This window comes from Homalodisca vitripennis, chromosome X (assembly GCF_021130785.1).
Source record: "Homalodisca vitripennis isolate AUS2020 chromosome X, UT_GWSS_2.1, whole genome shotgun sequence".
Classification (NCBI taxonomy): domain Eukaryota; kingdom Metazoa; phylum Arthropoda; class Insecta; order Hemiptera; family Cicadellidae; genus Homalodisca; species Homalodisca vitripennis.
In genome coordinates, this window is record NC_060215.1 from 142,596,554 (window position 1) to 142,617,256 (window position 20,703).

The following is a 20,703-nucleotide window of genomic DNA, read 5'->3' on the forward strand; positions in this document are numbered from 1 at the left end:
ATTATTTATATTTTACTGGCCGCTAAAATCTACAGATGTTTGATGTGTTATGCAATTTTGAGAGCTGTTGCTGTTCCAAGTCAGCTGGATTCTTATCCATTTATTTTTATGTTGTTGTTATTTTGTAATTAGACATTTTCTTGATCACCGTACAAACCGGATATTGTGGATTTTTAAGTTGAAGGTGTTTAGTGATTTATATGGTTTGCACAAGATTTGATAAGTGTTTGTGTTTGATAAGTATAACACCATACAGGAATCTGAAATTATTATACAATATATAATTACAAATGTCTGAAATTATATTATCCTTTTTCCATCTATTATAGCTATAGTTCTCTTTTAAATATTGATTTTAATTTATCTGATCACAATGCTTTGTTAATCACTCTTCTAATTTCCAAACCTAAGGTTTGTCTTTCCAAACCCATTTTCACAAAACATAAATATAGTTTTTTTTATAAAAATTAAAAAATATCTTGGCAACTGTTGAGCTATCTGATGGTATGAATATTGTGTATGTGAATACTTTAATGATAATTACAATTTTAAAAATAATTTTTAATCACTCCACAAAATATTGTGGGCATTGAAAGTGGGAATTTAGGGCAATTTGTAGTCAAGGCCAAAGAAAATATTTTTAAAATAATGATTTATATATGATTATGTTGATTTTATGTGTATTGTGTATTTTATGATTATTCAGTGTATATAATTATACTCCAGGGAATTGTACGTTTTTTAGTGATTTATTAGTTGAGGAAATGACATTGTTATAACAAACTACAGTTTAAGAAAGTGGCATGTTTCAAAATAAAATATTACTTAATCCTGGAACTGGCAAAGTCATAATTTACAAAGGATTTTTTCCCGTGAACTGGCAGAGTCGTAAAATGTGGTGCACTAAACATAATATCTTAATTTCGTCAGCTTTTGAAAAATCTTCATTTTTCGTAATCGTAACAAAACTTATATTATTGTAATCAGCAGATTCCACACTTTCTTTTAATAAACTCACTTTTATACATAAACGATTACAGTATTTATATTTTAGTGGCCTCTGAAATCTACAGATGTTTGGTGTGTTATGCAATTTTGAGAGCTTTGGCTGTTCAAGTCAGCTGTATTCCGGTCCATCTACTTTTATGTTGTTGTTGTTCTTTTCTAATTAGACATTTTCTTGATCACCATACAAACCCGGATATTTATGATTTTAAAATTGATATAATAATATAATATATGGTTTGCACAAGATTAGATAAGTGTCTGTAGAAAATAAAAGTTACGACTACAGAGCTCGTAAGTCCATGAATGTAAAAGTAAACCCAAATTTTATTTCTTTTATAATAAAATGTATTTTATTATGAATAAATTGATACGTAACACTTGATGTTTTGAATAATAATTGATTTTACAGTTAACTTTTCTTTAATTCTGTGTAAGAGGTTAAAAAGCTGTGCCGTTAAGCCTAAAATGCATGCCAGTCCTAGGGTCAGGGAAACTGCATTTTTCATATATAACATATAAACATATTTTAATCCATTTGTCATCTTTCATATACAAACTGTGAAAAGTTCTAAGTTAATTTCAACTCATTAATTGGTTTTCTATGTTTCACAATACTCAAGTTACTACTTTTAAAGGTCAAAAGTTTGTCATAGAATAATCGTGTTCATAAATTTTTGTTGTACTTTTTCTATCTTTAGAAAAAAAAAGGAGGGGCTGTGACTAAAGATTGTTTTATGGTTGCTTCTAGACACAAACAATATTAATGCTGACTGATTTGATTGATTTTCTCATGCATTTATTTTCCAACCATTTTCTCTCCAAACTAGTTAGGAGTAAAATTTAAAAATAAATATTAAGAATTGGAATCAGTGTTGAAAACACAATAGAGACCGATGTTACCCAGCAACAATCATACAACCCTCGTGGTAAAGTCACAGCTCGTAACTCTTCTATAACAAACATTATTATTTTATTTTGTCTAGTCTTTTGTCTACTGTAAGTTTTGAACAAATTAAGTTTATTGAGTACATGTGACTGTAATTAAACAGGTATCCGGGGAATACGCCATGATATACCACGCAGCAAAAGCCGGGAGCTTCAGTCTCGAGGATGGGGTACGGGAAACATTAACATCGTTTCGCAGAGCAGGTGAGTTAAACGAAAATCTCATTAGAGCATTTGGTTGCGAACAAATTGACCATCTGCCGTAAAGTTTGGACTTGGTGCCGAGCGACTTACATTTTGTTTCGCTATTTCAAGCATTATTGGGGTCTTTTCTCAGAAGAAATTAAGGTGATATTACTCAAGCTTTGTAGTTATTAAAAATTTAACAGAATTTTTTGATGTTTAGCCAATCTGTTTGTATTTTTACAATAGTGCTTGTGTTTTAGTACAATTACACTAATTTTGAATCAACTAGAATAATTGTATTTCAGAGAAGCTTGTGGTTTGAAGAACAAATTGGAATTAATGTTTTGAAATAACTACATTAGTTCATGAAAACTAGTAATTTTAAAACAAATTCTGATGATCTTGTTCTCTGAAATAATTATTGTGAATTTGCGATTTCAAAAGCACATTTGTTACAGGTGCTGACTGCGTAATAACGTACTTTGCACCTCAGATCTTAGACTGGCTGGCTGAAGGAAAGTTGTAGGTTAATTTTTACAGGTTGTAGTATTATTTAAAATATGGTGATTAATTAAATAGGCAGCTAATCACTGTGATTGGTTAATAACACTGATGTGAATAGTGTAAGCTCAAACCGAGAAGCACAGAGTACACCGAGAAGTTGGGTCTTTACACGGTTTTTACATGTGTTTAACAATACACATTTCATGTACCTTTAATACTAGGCTTATTAAGATAGTTATTCTTATACATGTTTAAGACACTTCAGCCATCGTTCAGTGATACTAAATAATCAGTAACATTACGTTTCGAGATCTGCAATCTGATCTCTTCTTCAGGTACATAACTAACCTAACACATAATTGCAAACTAGGTTAAAATAAACAAATCATACCAGAGTGTTGTGACACACATAAGTCAGGAATCACAACCACCGTGTTGTTTGTCAACTTCAATAACTCTTAAACATACTTAATAAAACAAAACACAACACTATAGGCAATAGACAATAATTCTTTATTTACATAATTCATTGAGAACACTAAATGTGTCACCAAAACCACTACAAGTCAGGAATCACAACCACCGTGTTGTTTGTCAACTTCAATAACTCTTAAACATGCACTTAATAAAAACAAAACACAACACTATAGACAATAGACAATAATTATTTATTTACATAATTCATTGAGAACACTAAATGTGTCACCAAAACCACTACAAGTCAGGAATCACAACCACCGTGTTGTTTGTCAACTTCAATAACTCTTAAACATGCACTTAATAAAAACAAAACACAACACTATAGACAATAGACAATAATTCTTTATTTACATCATTCATTGAGAACAGTAAATGTGTCACCAAAACCACTACAAATATTCAAAAGTCTTTCTCCGGTTTTCAAATTCGTCCACTGTGTAGAAAGGGCACTGTTGTAGCCATGCTATGATGTTTCATCTCAACTTCTTCTCGCAGTAGGTGTTTTTCACTTGTTCCGGCAGGATGTTGAGGAATTTTGCTCCCAGATATGTCGGTTGTTTTTCATAGAGTGTGAGATGATGGATCGGAAGTACTATGCTGTTGGCTCTTCTAGTATTATAATTGTGTATATCAGTTCCTCTCTGCAGGTTTTATTTTTTAGCATGTAAGGCAGTTTCTAGGATGAAAAGGCTCACTACATTTATCGATAGATTATTAGTTTTCCAAAAAGAACCTTTTACTAAGTTGAATTGGCAACAGTCTGCTAAATAACCTTTTAAACGTCTTGACATAATGACTATCTATAGTCTTTATATATATCACTCCAGTTCTGTCTTCCTCTTGGGACCCAATCAAACATTTTAATGTAACATGGCTCAGAGGCAAAATTTCCTTGCCTGCTCACAAATTACAATTTTTTGATAAAATAACAACAAATATTTGAATTAAATTAATAAATACACTACCAAATCATGTAAAACAAGCAAATTTAAAAAATCATCAAAGCTAAGAATGGTTTCTTAAAGTGGAATTTTTTTTGTAGAACTATCAGTTTAAAAAGTTATATGTAAATTAGACTGGTCAAAATTTTTGATGTGTCGTTAATGATGCCGTGCATTTTTAATTTAATCTACAGTATTAAGTTAAACCATTAAAGCCTGAATAATTTTTTTTAAATTTTTACAAATATGTTGATATGTATAGTATCTACAAGTGCAATTTAGGCTATTGACACCATTTTTAGCGATATGAGTAGGCAGTAGTTGCAGAACGGGGGTGGTACAATAATGTACCGCTAAGCTTCTCGGCTACTGCCTTTTTACATAACTTAAATGTACACTCCTTTTTAATATTATGGGTACCATCATGATCGAGAAAGTACCTCAGGTCTAAACATTAAACCGAAAAAGTACTACACTGAGGTCCTGGCCAAGCTGAGAGAAAAAGTGATGAAGAGACTTGTGTGGAAAAACACACCAAGAGTACTGCATTGAGGATATTCATAAGTCTATAATGCGCTTTGTCTGAAGCGGTTATGATTTTCTGTACCTTTTGCTTTGAGCAATAGAGACTTTGCTTGCAGCTGTGCTTAAATATAAAAAGGGAAGATATGTTGAAGGGATCAACTGTCTTTTATCATCAGGGATCCGTTGACACACTTTGTATTTGATGTTTGCTTTATTGTTTTTTTTTTTTTTAATAACGTTAAAAAACAACAAAGGTTGCTTAATCATATAACCTTATGTTTTAATTAACTACCACAAAAATAGGTAATGTAAAAATTGTGTTTTGTTGAGACAATAAATGTATAAACACTAGACTATTTTTTTCTGTAAAAACTGCCAAGTGGACCTAAAGGAAGGATTTACGCATTGTGTAATATGGAAATTACATTTATTTGCATAAAATCTTTTGTTTATCAATGGACAACTTAAGAAGTACTACGCATAAGTAAAACCCTTGTTCTCCTTTTCCAGAGATGTGGAAGACGCAAAGGTAGAAATAGACAGTATGCCAGGAGTATATAGATACGGAGTAAACAGAATCGTACCTGAACTAAAACCTTTAGTGGACAAGGGTTTAAAAAGTGTTCTGCTTTTTGGAGTAATAACAGGGCTCTCTAAGGTATGTGGAATAATTAATTTACAGTATTCTAATTAAAGTTAATATAAAATAAGACGACTTATTACATATGTCTACCAATACTGACATCACAATCTCTATGGTGCCTTAAAGGGAAAAAATAAATCCCAACGAAAATGAATAGCAGCGATTTTTATGTATGAAATGAGACCAAGTACAATGCCATATGTCAAAATTAAATAATAGGATAGTAAATATTTGAAAAGCTTATCTATTCGGCCCTCAGCACTTTCAAACATTCTTGGTGACAAACTAAATTGACTCTTGGCACTCTAAAGGATATACTTCATCAAGAACAGGTTTGGAAAGTTTTAGACATATGTGGTTAGATTCCAGCATGTACCAGGTAGAAAAACATTTTGATACTCTTGACTGTCCAGGCCACAGCGAAAATGTTAAATACAAAATATTGAAGATTCAAAACTGAATTTCTTAGCATTATATTTTTCTATAACCTTAACTTGTGAATAACGCAAATTCACAAAGTATTTCAAAAATATGTGTTGTTGAATTATACATTAAGTTATTTTAAATCAAATTAGTTAATGAACAAAGTCGTGAATTTTATAATGCTCAAAATATGTGTATTATTTAGGATGCGATTGGAATCAGTGCTGATTCACAGAATAATCCAGTTGTCCAAGCTGTACCGCTTCTACGGTCTGCTTTCCCAGGTACCTCATCATAGCTTGTGACGTAAGTATATTTTATACTACTTGTTACATAATACATACTATAATTACAGTACTCTTAAAACCTGTTAGCAGTCTAATTTCAATAACATCCTATACACTAACATAAATGTTCAGAAAGTAAATTTTTGTAATTATGGTACACTAGGAACATGTTACAAATGCTATTCCAATAAAACCTTATACATTAATCTAAGGAATGTTCTAAGAATACGTTACCATAATTATGGTACATTTTAAACATGTGGGAATATTGGAGATCTTTAACATTTACATAAAGAATGCGGAAAAAATAAGTTAATGATTTATTTGTTTGAACAGTTAAGTATGTGTGTTCGCAGGTTTGCCTGTGTGCATATACAACACACGGCCTTTGTGGGTTTTTGAGGGACAATGGCATATAAACAATGATTTGTTGGTTGGTACAGTTAAGTGCATGTGTTCGCAGGTTTGCCTGTGTGCATATACAACACACGACCATTGTGGGATCTTGAGGGATGATGGCATATAAACAATGATTTGTTTGTTGGTACAGTTAAGTGCATGTGTTCGCAGGTTTGCCTGTGTGCATATACAACACACGACCATTGTGGGATCTTGAGGGATGATGGCATATAAACAATGATTTGTTTGTTGGTACAGTTAAGTGCATGTGTTCGCAGGTTTGCCTGTGTGCATATACAACACACGACCATTGTGGGATCTTGAGGGATGATGGCATATAAACAATGATTTGTTTGTTGGTACAGTTAAGTGTATGTGTTCGCAGGTTTGCCTGTGTGCATATACAACACATGACCATTGTGGGATCTTGAGGGATGATGGCATATAAACAATGATTTGTTTGTTGGTATAGTTAAGTGTATGTGTTCGCAGGTTTGCCTCTGCGCATATACAACACACGGCCATAGTGGGTTTTTGAGGGACAATGGCAGTATAAGTAATGATTTGTTTGTTGGAACAGTTAAGTGCGTGTGTTCACAGGTTTGCCTCTGCGCATATACAACACACGGCCATTGTGGGATCTTGAGGGATGATGGCATATAAACAATGATTTGTTTGTTGGTACAGTTAAGTGTATGTGTTCGCAGGTTTGCCTGTGTGCATATACAACACATGACCATTGTGGGATCTTGAGGGATGATGGCATATAAACAATGATTTGTTTGTTGGTACAGTTAAGTGTATGTGTTCGCAGGTTTGCCTGTGTGCATATACAACACATGACCATTGTGGGATCTTGAGGGATGATGGCATATAAACAATGATTTGTTTGTTGGTACAGTTAAGTGTATGTGTTCGCAGGTTTGCCTGTGTGCATATACAACACACGGCCATTGTGGGATCTTGAGGGATGATGGCATATAAACAATGATTTGTTTGTTGGTACAGTTAAGTGCATGTGTTTACAGGTTTGCCTGTGTGCATATACAACACACAGCCATTGTGGGTTTTTGAGGGACAATGGCAGTATAAGTAATGATTTGTTTGTTGGTACAGTTAAGCGTATGTGTTCGCAGGTTTGCCTGTGTGCATATACAACACACGGCCATTGTGGGATCTTGAGGGATGATGGCATATAAACAATGATTTGTTTGTTGGTACAGTTAAGTGCATGTGTTCGCAGGTTTGCCTGTGTGCATATACAACACACAGCCATTGTGGGTTTTTGAGGGACAATGGCAGTATAAGTAATGATTTGTTTGTTGGTACAGTTAAGTGCGTGTGTTCGCAGGTTTGCCTGTGCGCATATACAACACACGGCCATTGTGAAATCTTGAGGGATGATGGCAGTATAAATAACGAATTAAGCATTCAAAGAATAGCAGAGGTTGCGGTCTCGTACGCCAAAGCTGGTTAGTACCATTAGGTTGTACTGTGAGACAGTTAATGTTGCGGACATGATGATAGAAATCTGGTTTATCTCTCGTTGACACACAAACTAGAATTAGTTCAACATAATTTTTCTCTTTTTGTGGATGTTTAAAAAAATGTTATTATTAATATTCTTGTGCTGTCTGTCACTAATATTATCTGACTGGGCAAAAAAAATTCCTTTTTATCTGGTTAATAATAATTTCTAACACACTATCAGATGTAGAATCGTGGACTAACGGCTGAATAATTTGAAATTGACATAATAAAAATGTTTTTTGAATCGAATAACAACTCTAAATAGAGATAAATTCCTTGTTTTGAAATTAGGTTGTGGAATAAAACAGTTTTTTCTTATTCAATTCAATTTGTTATTTTTTAAGTCTGGGATTACTAAGTTCTAAAAGACACATCATTAAGACCTAATTACTCTACCACATTTCATACAATTTCTAAAAAGTTTGCTTTACACATGAATTTGTTTTGTTAAATTTTCTCATTTCATCCAGTAAAAAATATACTTTTCATAATAACCTAATATATTCAATACTAAAAATAATTTTCAGCAATTTCAAAGAAGCCAAGGATTAAGGTTAAAAAAAATAGATTAAGATTGAGTGTGATAACTTTTGCAGTTTTGTTACTATTAAAGATCAATTCGATCTTAGAAAAGAGCAATAGTTTAAACTTAGGCGCAAATAACTCAGATATAGACTAGAATTTTGTAGAATTGGCCAGACTGGTCAGGAACACTTTACTTAGATCACTAAAATATACATGGTCTCTTTTTATATACATTGCACCATTTTTTTGCTAGATATTAGACATGCTTACTTTATATAAGCAATGGGACAAACTGCGAAAAGTATTTTTTGTATTTTTGAGAGAATGGTTAATGTTTTAACAAAATACGGAGATACTTTTACAAATAATGAGTTAGTTATAATCTAGTATTGTTCAATTTATATTTCAAAGCTTTGGTTCGTTAATTAGTTGTTTGCAAAAAGTTATGTTTTTCTTTTGTAATACAGTAGTGATTTTGTTATTATATTAAACTTTCTTAATAGGCAGTAAGCACACTTATTAATTGTGACGTTAGCTGATTTTAAATGCGTATAAATAAACAGTTTTGCTCCGAGCTCTGACAACTTTAAGATTTTATTTCTGATTAATGAAGGAACCCGTAATCAGGTTAATAGTAATACTAGGGGTCCTTTATTTTTTCTCAATTTGTGTATTATTATTTTTATTTAGTAAATGTCTTGCAAGGAGTTTAAAATTTAAATTAGTTATATATGTCAGCCTGTGTAAAAATGTACATTTTTGAAAAGTATTGATTTTTGACTTGTCATACATAACATTGTTTTACAATGTGTTCTGAGGAAAATACAGAATTTGATTTTGATATAGTACTAGTGCATTAAGAACTGTCAATAAATACTTTTTCTGCATATCCATTTAAAACAAGCTTAAAAGAACAAAAACCATTTTAATTTTAGAAAATTAAAATAGAATATGTTTACAATGTCCTTTCACAGGCTTTTTAAATACATTTTTCTAGGACATTTTTGAATAAGAAATATTCTATTTGAAATTTTTTAAAGTTGAACTTCCTCAAATTAAACAATCCATAAAGTAAAACACTGAAACAAAGCAAAGTATAAATTTCTAGTTATTTAAAATCTAGGAGACTCTGATAATATTTCTAGCAGAAAACATAATGAGTTCAGTTCCTTTACAATTTTGTCACAATGCTTTGAAAAATTAAGTTTTAAATCCAAGATAAATAATGAGGAACTTTACATCGTTCTCATCTCCGTAGATCTATTTTATTTCACCTCAATAAAGAAATCTTTTGCTAATGTATTTTTTCATAAAAATTTCCACTATTTGAAAATAGAACAATTAGGCTTCTTTGTTCATTTAGCTTTAGACCATTTATCATAGACCAAGAACTTGGACTGTCAACACAATATTTAATGTGTAAAATTAACGTAAGAGCATATCCTTCCTCATGATAATTGCTGATGTTACTTTAGTGAAAATAGTTGCAAAGTTGCATGTCATTATAATTAACTGGGCTTGAATTGACAGGGTGCCATGTAGTAGCTCCGTCTGACATGATGGACGGAAGAGTACTAGCAATCAAAAACGGCCTTCGGAAAGTTCACCTGGATTCTACTGTTTCGCTACTGTCGTACTCAATAAAGTACGCGTCCGCATTCTACGGTCCATTCCGTGATGCGGCCAAGTCATGTCCAGCCTTCGGTGACAGGAAAGCCTACCAACTACCCATCGGTAGTGCGGGACTGGCGGCTAGGGCAGCGGTTAGTAAATGCAATCATTTTTCTAAGATTCATATAACCTCTGTGATTTAGAATGTTGTACAGTTGATATTAGAGTAGAATAATTTGTATTCTTAAAATTGACAACAGCAGGAAGCAAACAGAATAAAAGGATTCAGAGAAAATAAATCTAACTAGTATATTCATATGGTTCAAAATTTCAGACTTCAGTAATGTACAATGAAACTGTCAGTGTCATGAATAAAATAAAATATTTTGAAAAATAATAGGGTTATTTTTCTGAATTTTCTAGATGCCGCATTGTACATTACTGTTGGCTTTTGTTTTTGTTTTTGTAATGTTAAATCAATTAAGTTTGTATAGTTTAGAAAGCTGAGTTTACTTTGCCTATTCAATATAAAATTGACAACGGCAATACAATTCTTGATTCTGATACAAATAACAATATTTCAGCGTAAATACCGTCAGTTCGGCCTATTTTTAGCCTAGACGAAAGGAATAATTTGAAAACCCCCAAACTTCCTGAAGGACTCAAAATTAAGCAAAAATATTAAAATGGTTCAATATTATATTCTTAAAACCATCAGTTAGGAATTGAAAATCCAGGATGCTAAACCGGATTGGCCTGTAATAAAAACAAAATATCTAATATAGGTACATAATTAGCAAAACCTTAGACTAGATATAAAGGTATTGCCGGATTTTATGTACTCGTGAGTAAAATCTAAAAATTTATTACTCTTGGGCAGTTAATTCTTTAACAGTTAACCCTTTTAGTGCTAAGGGGTCTGGCGCATTGCCATACCCAAGAGTGCTAAGCATTTTAGTGCATAAATGCAGAGTTTTAGTAAATTCCTTACTATTTCCTTATTTGAGGTCATATCTTATTACTTTTTTTGTTGTATTGAAGATAAATAAACAGTAAACAGAAATAAATACAAAAAAATACATTTGTACATATTTGGATTGTTATAATAAAACATTTTCTTTATAATGTAAATGTTTTTTATAATTGTTTTTCACTTTGGCATACAATTTTAGTAGGTAAACAATTTTATATTATTTTTCTGAGGCTACCATCGGAAAGAGCAACTAAAACTAAACAAATTACATATATTTGATTTTATTTTTACACAACAAATAAGAAGTGTGGATTAAAAATATAATATGTTGTCCGCGCCAAATTTTGCCCTACGGATAGGCCTAATGTTTGAAACGCTCAAGAGAAAAAGTAATACACTTACTATTATTAGCATAAATGCTTTAATAACTTTATTATTATTTATAAAAGAAGAAATTCAAGCACAGTTAACACCTTTTTTACCTAAATAATTGTTTTATTCAGTAATAAAACTATAAAAAAAGGTGAAGCAACTCATCATAACCTGCAATGTTCTTATTAGACATTGTAACTTAGTAAAATGTAATACACACGGAAAACACAAATGAAAAATGAAGTAATGCAATGATTTGGAATACTAATGAAGTAGTATTTGACAATTATAACACAATTTAATGGATAAAATAAGATAAAACAGAGTAAACAAAGCACAGCGTCAGTTCGCTCACAACGTAAACATCCGAACTGACCTTTTATTTCACTTCAATGACGTAAAACAGCTGGTCGTCGACAATTAAATATACAAATATCATTACTCTATGGCTTTTGGATGAACTGTCATCGTTTGCAGCCAGTAACTTGCATAAACTGAACCAATATATATATAAATTGTATATGTAACATGACAGACTCTTCATTTTCATTATTATTAAAGCTATTTATTTTATTACTCACAGCACAAACTTAGATGCTAGCACTTTTCGACATAAACGCAGCGTCTACGACGTAGACGCTATAGCACTAAAGTGGTTAACAATGTTAACTGTTAATTGAATATATCTTTTTAGTGATGTTCCATATGCTGCGTATTATTACAATTATTTTAAAGATTGGAACAGTTAAGAACTAAACAATTTGTACTTCTTATATCAAAGGAGTGGTAAATGGGCTGTAGAAACCCCATTATTTTATCACAAGTTATTTTTTATAGCACTCACACAACTCACTAAATTATACACAACCATCTGTGGAAATATGTTATAACTCTCTTGCATTCATGAATTGCAATATTAAATTGAAAAAGAAAAGGATTCTTCTATATGAATGAAGGTGTAATAAAAAGTATTTTAATTAGTTCGATTATTTCCAACCGGCCATTGTATGGTAAAGTTTGTACTGTGAGTAATAAAATAAATAGCTTTAATAATAATGAAAATGAAGAGTCTGTCATGTTATATATACAATTTTATTTTAATAAAGAATGGATAAAAAAAATACTTGCTCCACCGGGATTTGAACCCAGGTCTCTCACTTGCCGCGTGAATGTGTTATCACTACACCACAGAGCCCTTACTTTTTATGATTAAATTATTTTGTATTTGGCTGTTCCTGTCACATATGTGTTTAAATAACCAAACAAACATATGATTGGAAGTCTAAATACCTGTCAAACAACTTTTAAACATTTATTAAATTTGTGTAAACGGCAATAGCCTAATTAAATTTCAATAAAGATTGAATCACAAAAAGTACTTTCTCCTCCGGGACTCAAACCTGGGTCTCTTACTTGCTGGGTGAGTGTGATATCACTACACCACAACGCTTTTACTTTTTATGATTCAATTATTATGTTGATTTTCAGTCTCATTATCTTTTTGGCTGATATACCTTTCATTTAAATATCCAATAGTTGGTTTTAAATGTGTCAAGCTAAAAAATGTCATTTATGAAAACAATTCAGCGTGTGGTATTTTAACCCTTTATTACCCACTTATTTTGGCCTCCATCAATTCTTGCATGGACGATGATCAATTTCTCCATCAGGGAAAACTAATCTATCGATTTCATGAAAAATTACGTTTTGTTCTTTTTTTTGCTATGCATATCGGTTCTCTCTTCTCTGACTATTAATTCAATTTTCCCGACTACCGTTTTGAGGCAATTGTCGAGGACATTTATTGAGATGGGGAGAAAAAGTAATTGCAGAAAATAAATTTGAATCCGTTTTTGAGATATAGAATAATCCAATTTGGAGGAAATATTTACTAAAATACTAGAGCATATTTAGTTCCACTGTTTAATTATTTAGATATGATGAGATTGGAACAGATTTATGGCTTTTGGTATATTGTAAGAAAGAACCTATTGTAGAGAAAGTGAATCACAACTATTAATCTTAAATACTTTCACATACAAGAGGGATATATATATAGTCAGCATAGGTAATTTCTACTGTTTTATTTAAAAGTGTGTAATACTATTATTTTCACCAGTAATACCAATTGAATTATGTGTGAATCGTAACATAAGTCATTAGTCATAAGTCATTTATTAGTAAATAACATTTATACAATATTAAAATTTTCAATACAAAACGGATGCCTCATAATAACATAAACTTACTAACTACAGATTAAAACATATAGTGAAAACAACATTAAAGCAAACAATTTAAAATATTTACATGTTTTGAAAATTGGCTGAATATACAAAACATGCATTTACTGAATAATGAGGCTTATGTAAGAGTATGTTTATAAATATGTTTGAGAATTCTGATATGAAACATTTTTAAAAGATTTTGGTAATGAATCGAAAAGCTTAATTCCTACAATGGTGTTTGCTTAAATAATTTTATCCTATGAATTGTAATAATTGAAACCATATATCTATATCTTGTATTATAACCATGGGGAATGACTGTCTCTATTATACTCATCATATTTTACAACACCTCAAAAACATAAAGTGACATTGCTGTAAATATCTGTAGCCTTTGAACAAAAAGTTGTGCATAATGTTTTGGAGCCGGATTTAATTAATATGCCTATGCGTACTGATTAAACAAATTTTAATACTCACTGTGATTTATGTGAGCATCCCCATAGTATAATACCATACTTCATTATGGAGGGGAAATACCTGTAATATATCATTTTTAAAACTGTAAAATTTACTGTATTTTGTAAAAACATTAATTCATAGCAAGCAGAACCGAGTTCTTTTTTCTAAATTTCAATATGGGAATTCCATCTTAAATGTTCATTCAATTTTATGCCCAAGAAGAAATAGTTAAGGTTTTCTCTCATGTAATTTTATTTAACCCTTTGCATGCCAGCCCATTTTCCAAAAGTACTACCCAGAAACGCCAAGGGCATTTTCAGCAGTTTTGCAAGCTTTCACTAAATGTATCATAACTTTTTTTATTTTTTAACAGATATTGATGATTTTGTTACCATTATTTTGCTTATGAAATGCCCTTGTTCTGTTGGTAAATTTTAGTTGCATAAATGTAATTTAAACTTATAAAAAAGTTAAAAATTAAGAAAAAAAAAATTAAAATTTCCAAAAAAACATTTTTTTAGCACAAATAAGTGGTTTAAAAAAAGTATGCTGATTTCCTGTTATATCCTAGTAAACTATATCTAACCCTTAACCTAATTACAACATTTCAAAAGCCTACCTTATATAGAAGTCCAGTTATGATTTTTTTCACTAAATGTGACACGGGCACAGTTTTTGTAATTTGCATGGACGTTGTATGTAATGTTACACTATATTCACAAATCAATATTTGACACTATACAATTCGGTACTTTGGGATTATACCAACCACACCAGTATGAAGAACACAAAAATATAAATTTATAGATATATTATAAACAAACATTGTAGAACGAAAAAACAACTTTTTAATTACAAAATTACAAACTTACAAAGATTATCAATTGTTAATGAGGTCAGATTCGCTTGAACTTTTTTCAATGAACTTAGAACGTTATAAAACGATGTATTTGAGTAACAGAACTAACATTCCATCAATCAACAAGCATTTCCAGGTATTGTGATCGGTATTGTGGTCGCTGTTATCTTATCTTTCTCGAGAATCCCGATTACTGCAGGCCGCGCGGCATCACATGATTATTTAAGTTTTTTGCACGGTACATAATTGCCTTACCATTACAATTCAATTTATATTTCTGATCAGCCCCTCTAGAATTATATTTACTGATAGATACTATCTCGAGGGATGTTTTTCTTTCGTTGACATCAGCGCGAGTTTCGGAAGCACCTTCGGCCGGAGGCACTCGCATTTTGGGTGGCGGAGTTTGATCAAGAATAATAACAAGTTTTGTGTGGTTTTTTTTCAATAAAGAGTTTAGTTTTTGTTTGGTAATGTTTGTTTTTGTTGAAGTTTTGTGTTTGGAGAAATGTAGGGGTAAAATACGAAAGTACAACAAAGCGAACGGGCGGCGAGACTCTGCAATCACGTTATCTACTACACCGCTCGACTTTGACCTCTGTCTGAGGATGGGGAGGGGTTTGCGATAAGACAATTCCTGTTTTATACTGACGAAATATTGTTCTACGCTAATCTAGTAATCAGTAGAAGCTAAATGTCAACTGTCTGAGGATGGGGAGGGGTTTGCGATAAGACAATTCCTGTTTTATATCGACAAAATATTGTTCTACGCTAATCTATTAATCAGTTGAAGCTAAATGTCAAATAACGATTCATGTCTGGGTGTGGTCTGTATAATCCCAATGTACCAATGAATATAATAAAAGGGGCATAGTAAAAATGCCCTAACAACAAAAGTAATGAGAGAATTACAAACGTAAACAACGCATAGCAACACGAACGTAACCTCAATCTCGACCAAACAATTCAACAGCTGCGAAGCTCAAATACGACCAAACAAACAGTCCGTAAAGTAATTAACTACTTTGTGGTTGCAAAGCAACTAATCGACTATCGATTAGTCAAAATTTCGCGGCAATAAGATGAACTATAAGAAAATTACAGGCGAAAAACGTGACGTACCTATATTACGGCCATTGGCGATTTTCAGTTGAGTAGCCGACGGCCGTAATACCGGTACGTTGGCATGCAAAGGGTTTAAAATAGCTCAAATCATTTTCATTTGGAAATGTTTTGCATTTTTAATTTGTACACCATTGGAATTGAACCATTCATTTCATTTTGACAATGTTTCTATAATTTTATTTTAAAAAAGGCATGTTTGGTTCTTTAAGAATTACGGATATGTCATCTGCATATAAAAGTTAAATTAATGTCAATTTTTTTATATGAACTAAAAACAAAGCAGGGACCAAAATAGAGCCTTGTGGCACACCTAACTCAATCTGCTTCCAATCAGATTCATATTTTTATGTTATTGGTAAACCAGTTCAAGTTGTTTCCCTATATGCTATAAAAATCTAGTTTTTGTAAAAGAATGTGATGTACAACTTACTAATAAGTTATATCATTTTTAGTCCAGAGATATCAGTGAAGGCTGTGATATGTTGATGGTCAAACCCGGCCTGGCCTATCTAGACATTGTTCATCAAACCAAGCAAGCACACCCAGATTTGCCTCTTTTCGTCTACCAGGTATGTCCTCATTTGTCATTTGCACTGTATTGTACAGATAACCTAGTAGAGATGTTATTGTTGGATGTTACTGTTGTACTAAACCAAATTTCCATTTAGTTTCCAACTTTAGTCTTTGTCATAAAACATTATTGGTTAGCTTCGTAAACTAAGTCTTGTTAAAACAGTAATAAGAGAAAGATTTTTGTAGAAAATATATATTAATTTATGCGTTGTAATTATGAATTGTGTTTGAAATTGTGATCTATTGATGTATTATACTGTATTGCTACTGATTTCAAGTATTTGTGCAAAGCACTGCTATCTGTAAATAAAGCAATACTTCTAAATAAATTTGTAATAGCTATATTTACAATGTGGGTTGAACACAAATCTGATTCTATCAGTAGTTTCATTTTTTGTCTCTGAAATAATTGATTGGCTTATTATACGAGGGCTATTCCAAAAGTAACCACCATATGGTTATTAAAAAAAAAAAAACAAATCAGATAAACATATTTTAATATATATATACATTTGAAAGTTACAAATTTCTGGATTTTTCTACATAATTACAATTAAGATGTAAGCACTTATCATATATTAATTAGTGTAACTAAGAACTGCCTTCTTCAAAGAATTCTACCATCTGAGTTTTTAGCCAGCAGTGACTGCATCTTTGAGTTCATTGTTGTCATCTAAACACCATGCCAAGATCAAAGCCACTTTTTCATGTTCATGTCCTGGAAATTTATCCGAAAGCTCAGTGATTATGAAACGTTGATATTTTCTAACTGTTTCGTTGATCTTGTCAACACATTCTTCACTCACCACTGATGGTCTGCCACTCCTTTCTCCGTTGTAGATTTTTGTTCGTCCAGTTTTAAACAAACAAACCCATTCATGTACACTCCCTTCGCCCATAAATGGCTCAAAGTTCTCTATGAATATCTTCCATTGAATTTATATTTTTCTGTAAAACGTCTACTTATAGCATGCACTTTTTGCATTTGGCAGGAAACTCAATTGCAGCACACTTTTTGCAAAGCTATAGAAAATGAAGGTTTCTATTAGCTGGTTTAATCCGCATCTAGTTCATCATGTTTGGATAATATTCTAACTTGCATCAATTCTTTGTTGATTTGTCATTGACGATAGATAAAGAAAGGATAATATGGTGTAGAACATTTGTCATCAATATATGCTACAAAAAGTATAACACCATACAGGAATCTGAAATTATTATACAATATATAATTACAAATGTCTGAAATTATATTATTTTTTTTGCATCTATTATAGCTATAGTTCTCTTTTAAATATTGATTTTAATTTATCTGATCACAATGCTTTGTTAATCACTCTTCTAATTTCCAAACCTAAGGTTTGTCTTTCCAAACCCATTTTCACAAAACATAAATATAGTTTTTTTTTATAAAAATTAAAAAATATCTTGGCAACTGTTGAGCTATCTGATGGTATGAATATTGTGTATGTGAATACTTTAATGATAATTACAATTTTAAAAATAATTTTTAATCACTCCACAAAATATTGTGGGCATTGAAAGTGGGAATTTAGGGCAATTTGTAGTCAAGGCCAAAGAAAATTTTTTTTTTAAAATAATGATTTATATATGATTATGTTGATTTTATGTGTATTGTGTATTTTATGATTATTCAGTGTATATAATTATACTCCAGGGAATTGTACGTTTTTTAGTGATTTATTAGTTGAGGAAATGACATTGTTATAACAAACTACAGTTTAAGAAAGTGGCATGTTTCAAAATAAAATATTACTTAATCCTGGAACTGGCAAAGTCATAATTTACAAAGGATTTTTTCCCGTGAACTGGCAGAGTCGTAAAATGTGGTGCACTAAACATAATATCTTAATTTCGTCAGCTTTTGAAAAATCTTCATTTTTCGTAATCGTAACAAAACTTATATTATTGTAATCAGCAGATTCCACACTTTCTTTTAATAAACTCACTTTTATACATAAACGATTACAGTATTTATATTTTAGTGGCCTCTGAAATCTACAGATGTTTGGTGTGTTATGCAATTTTGAGAGCTTTGGCTGTTCAAGTCAGCTGTATTCCGGTCCATCTACTTTTATGTTGTTGTTGTTCTTTTCTAATTAGACATTTTCTTGATCACCATACAAACCCGGATATTTATGATTTTAAAATTGATATATATGGTTTGCACAAGATTAGATAAGTGTTTGTAGAAAATAAAAGTTACGACTACAGAGCTCGTAAGTCCATGAATGTAAAAGTAAACCCAAATTTTATTTCTTTTATAATAAAATGTATTTTATTATGAATAAATTGATACGTAACACTTGATGTTTTGAATAATAATTGATTTTACAGTTAACTTTTCTTTAATTCTGCGTAAGAGGTTAAAAAGCTGTGCCGTTAAGCCTAAAATGCATGCCAGTCCTAGGGTCAGGGAAACTGCATTTTTCATATATAACATATAAACATATTTTAATCCATTTGTCATCTTTCATATACAAACTGTGAAAAGTTCTAAGTTAATTTCAGCTCATCAATCGGTTTTCTATGTTTCACAATACCCAAGTTACTACTTTTAAAGGTCAAAAGTTTGTCATAGAATAATCGTGTTCATAAATTTTTGTTGTAGTTTTTCTATCTTTAGAAAAAAGGTATCTAAGGAAGGGCTCTGACTAAAGATTTTTTGTATGGTTGCTTCTAGACACAAAAAATATTAATGCTGACTGTTTTGATTGATTTTCTAATGCATTTATTTTCCAACCATTTTCTCTCCAAACTAGTTAGGAGTATAATTTAAAAATAAATATTAAGAATTGGAATCAGTGTTGAAAACATAATAGGGAACGATGTTACCCAGCAACAATCATACAACCCTCGTGGTATAGTCACAGCTCGTAACTCTTCTATAACAAACATTATTATTTTATTTTGTCTAGTCTTTTATCTACTGTAAGTTTTGAACAAATTAAAGTTTATTGAGTACATGTGACTGTAATTAAACAGGTATCCGGGGAATACGCCATGATATACCACGCAGCAAAAGCCGGGAGCTTCAGTCTCGAGGATGGGGTACGGGAAACATTAACATCGTTTCGCAGAGCAGGTGAGTTAAATAAAAATCTCATTAGAGCATTTGGTTGGGAACAAATTGACCACCTGCCGTAAAGTTTGGACTTGGTGCCGAGCGACTTACGTTTTGTTTCGCTATTTAAAGCATTATTGGGAAACAAAATGCTAACAATTATCATCCTCCATGAATAAATAAACAGTAAAAATATGGACTAAACTAAGTTTTGTTAAAACAGTAACAACAGTAGGTTCTTGTTGTGTTTTGTAATTTTTATGTGGGTAGAAAGAATTTTTTTTAATCTCAGAAGAAATTAAGGTGATATTACTCAAGTTTTGTAATTATTAAAATTTTAACAGAATTTTTTTAATGTTTAGCTAATCTGTTTGTATTTTTACAATATTGCTTGTGTTTTAGTACAATTACACTAATTTTGAATCAACTAGGGTTGTATTTCAGAGAAGCTTGTGGTTTGAAGAACAAATTGGAATTAATGTTTTGAAATAACTACATTAGTTCATGAAAACTAGTAATTTTTAAACAAATTCTGACGATCTTGTTCTCTGAAATAATTATTGTGAATTTGCGATTTCAAGAGCACATTTGTTACAGGTGCTGACTGCATAATAACATACTTTGCACCTCAGATCTTAGACTGGCTGGCTGAAGGAAAGTTGTAGGTTAATTTTTACAGGTTGTAGTGTTATTTAAAATATGGTGATTAATTAAATAGGCAGCTAATCACTGTGATTGGTTAATAACACTGATGTGAATAGTGTAAGCTCAAACCGAGAAGCACAGAGTACACCGAGAAGTTGGGTCTTTACACGGTTTTACATGTGTTTAACAATACACATTTCATGTACCTGTTAAGCAAAATCTACTAGGCTTATTAAGATAGTTATTCCTATACATGTTGAAGACACTTTAAGGTGTTAACTAATGTACCCACTTTTATTAAAAAATAAAAAAAAAATTTTTTAAATACTACTAGTTTTAACACGTTAGCTGCCACGTCGGGCCAAATGGACCGA

At 31.4% G+C, this 20,703-nt stretch overlaps 1 pseudogene; it reads left to right on the forward strand.

Annotated features, from left to right (window-relative positions):
- Window positions 1-344: 344 nt before the first annotated feature.
- Window positions 345-20,413, forward strand: LOC124369947 (annotated as a pseudogene).
- Window positions 20,414-20,703: the final 290 nt, after the last annotated feature.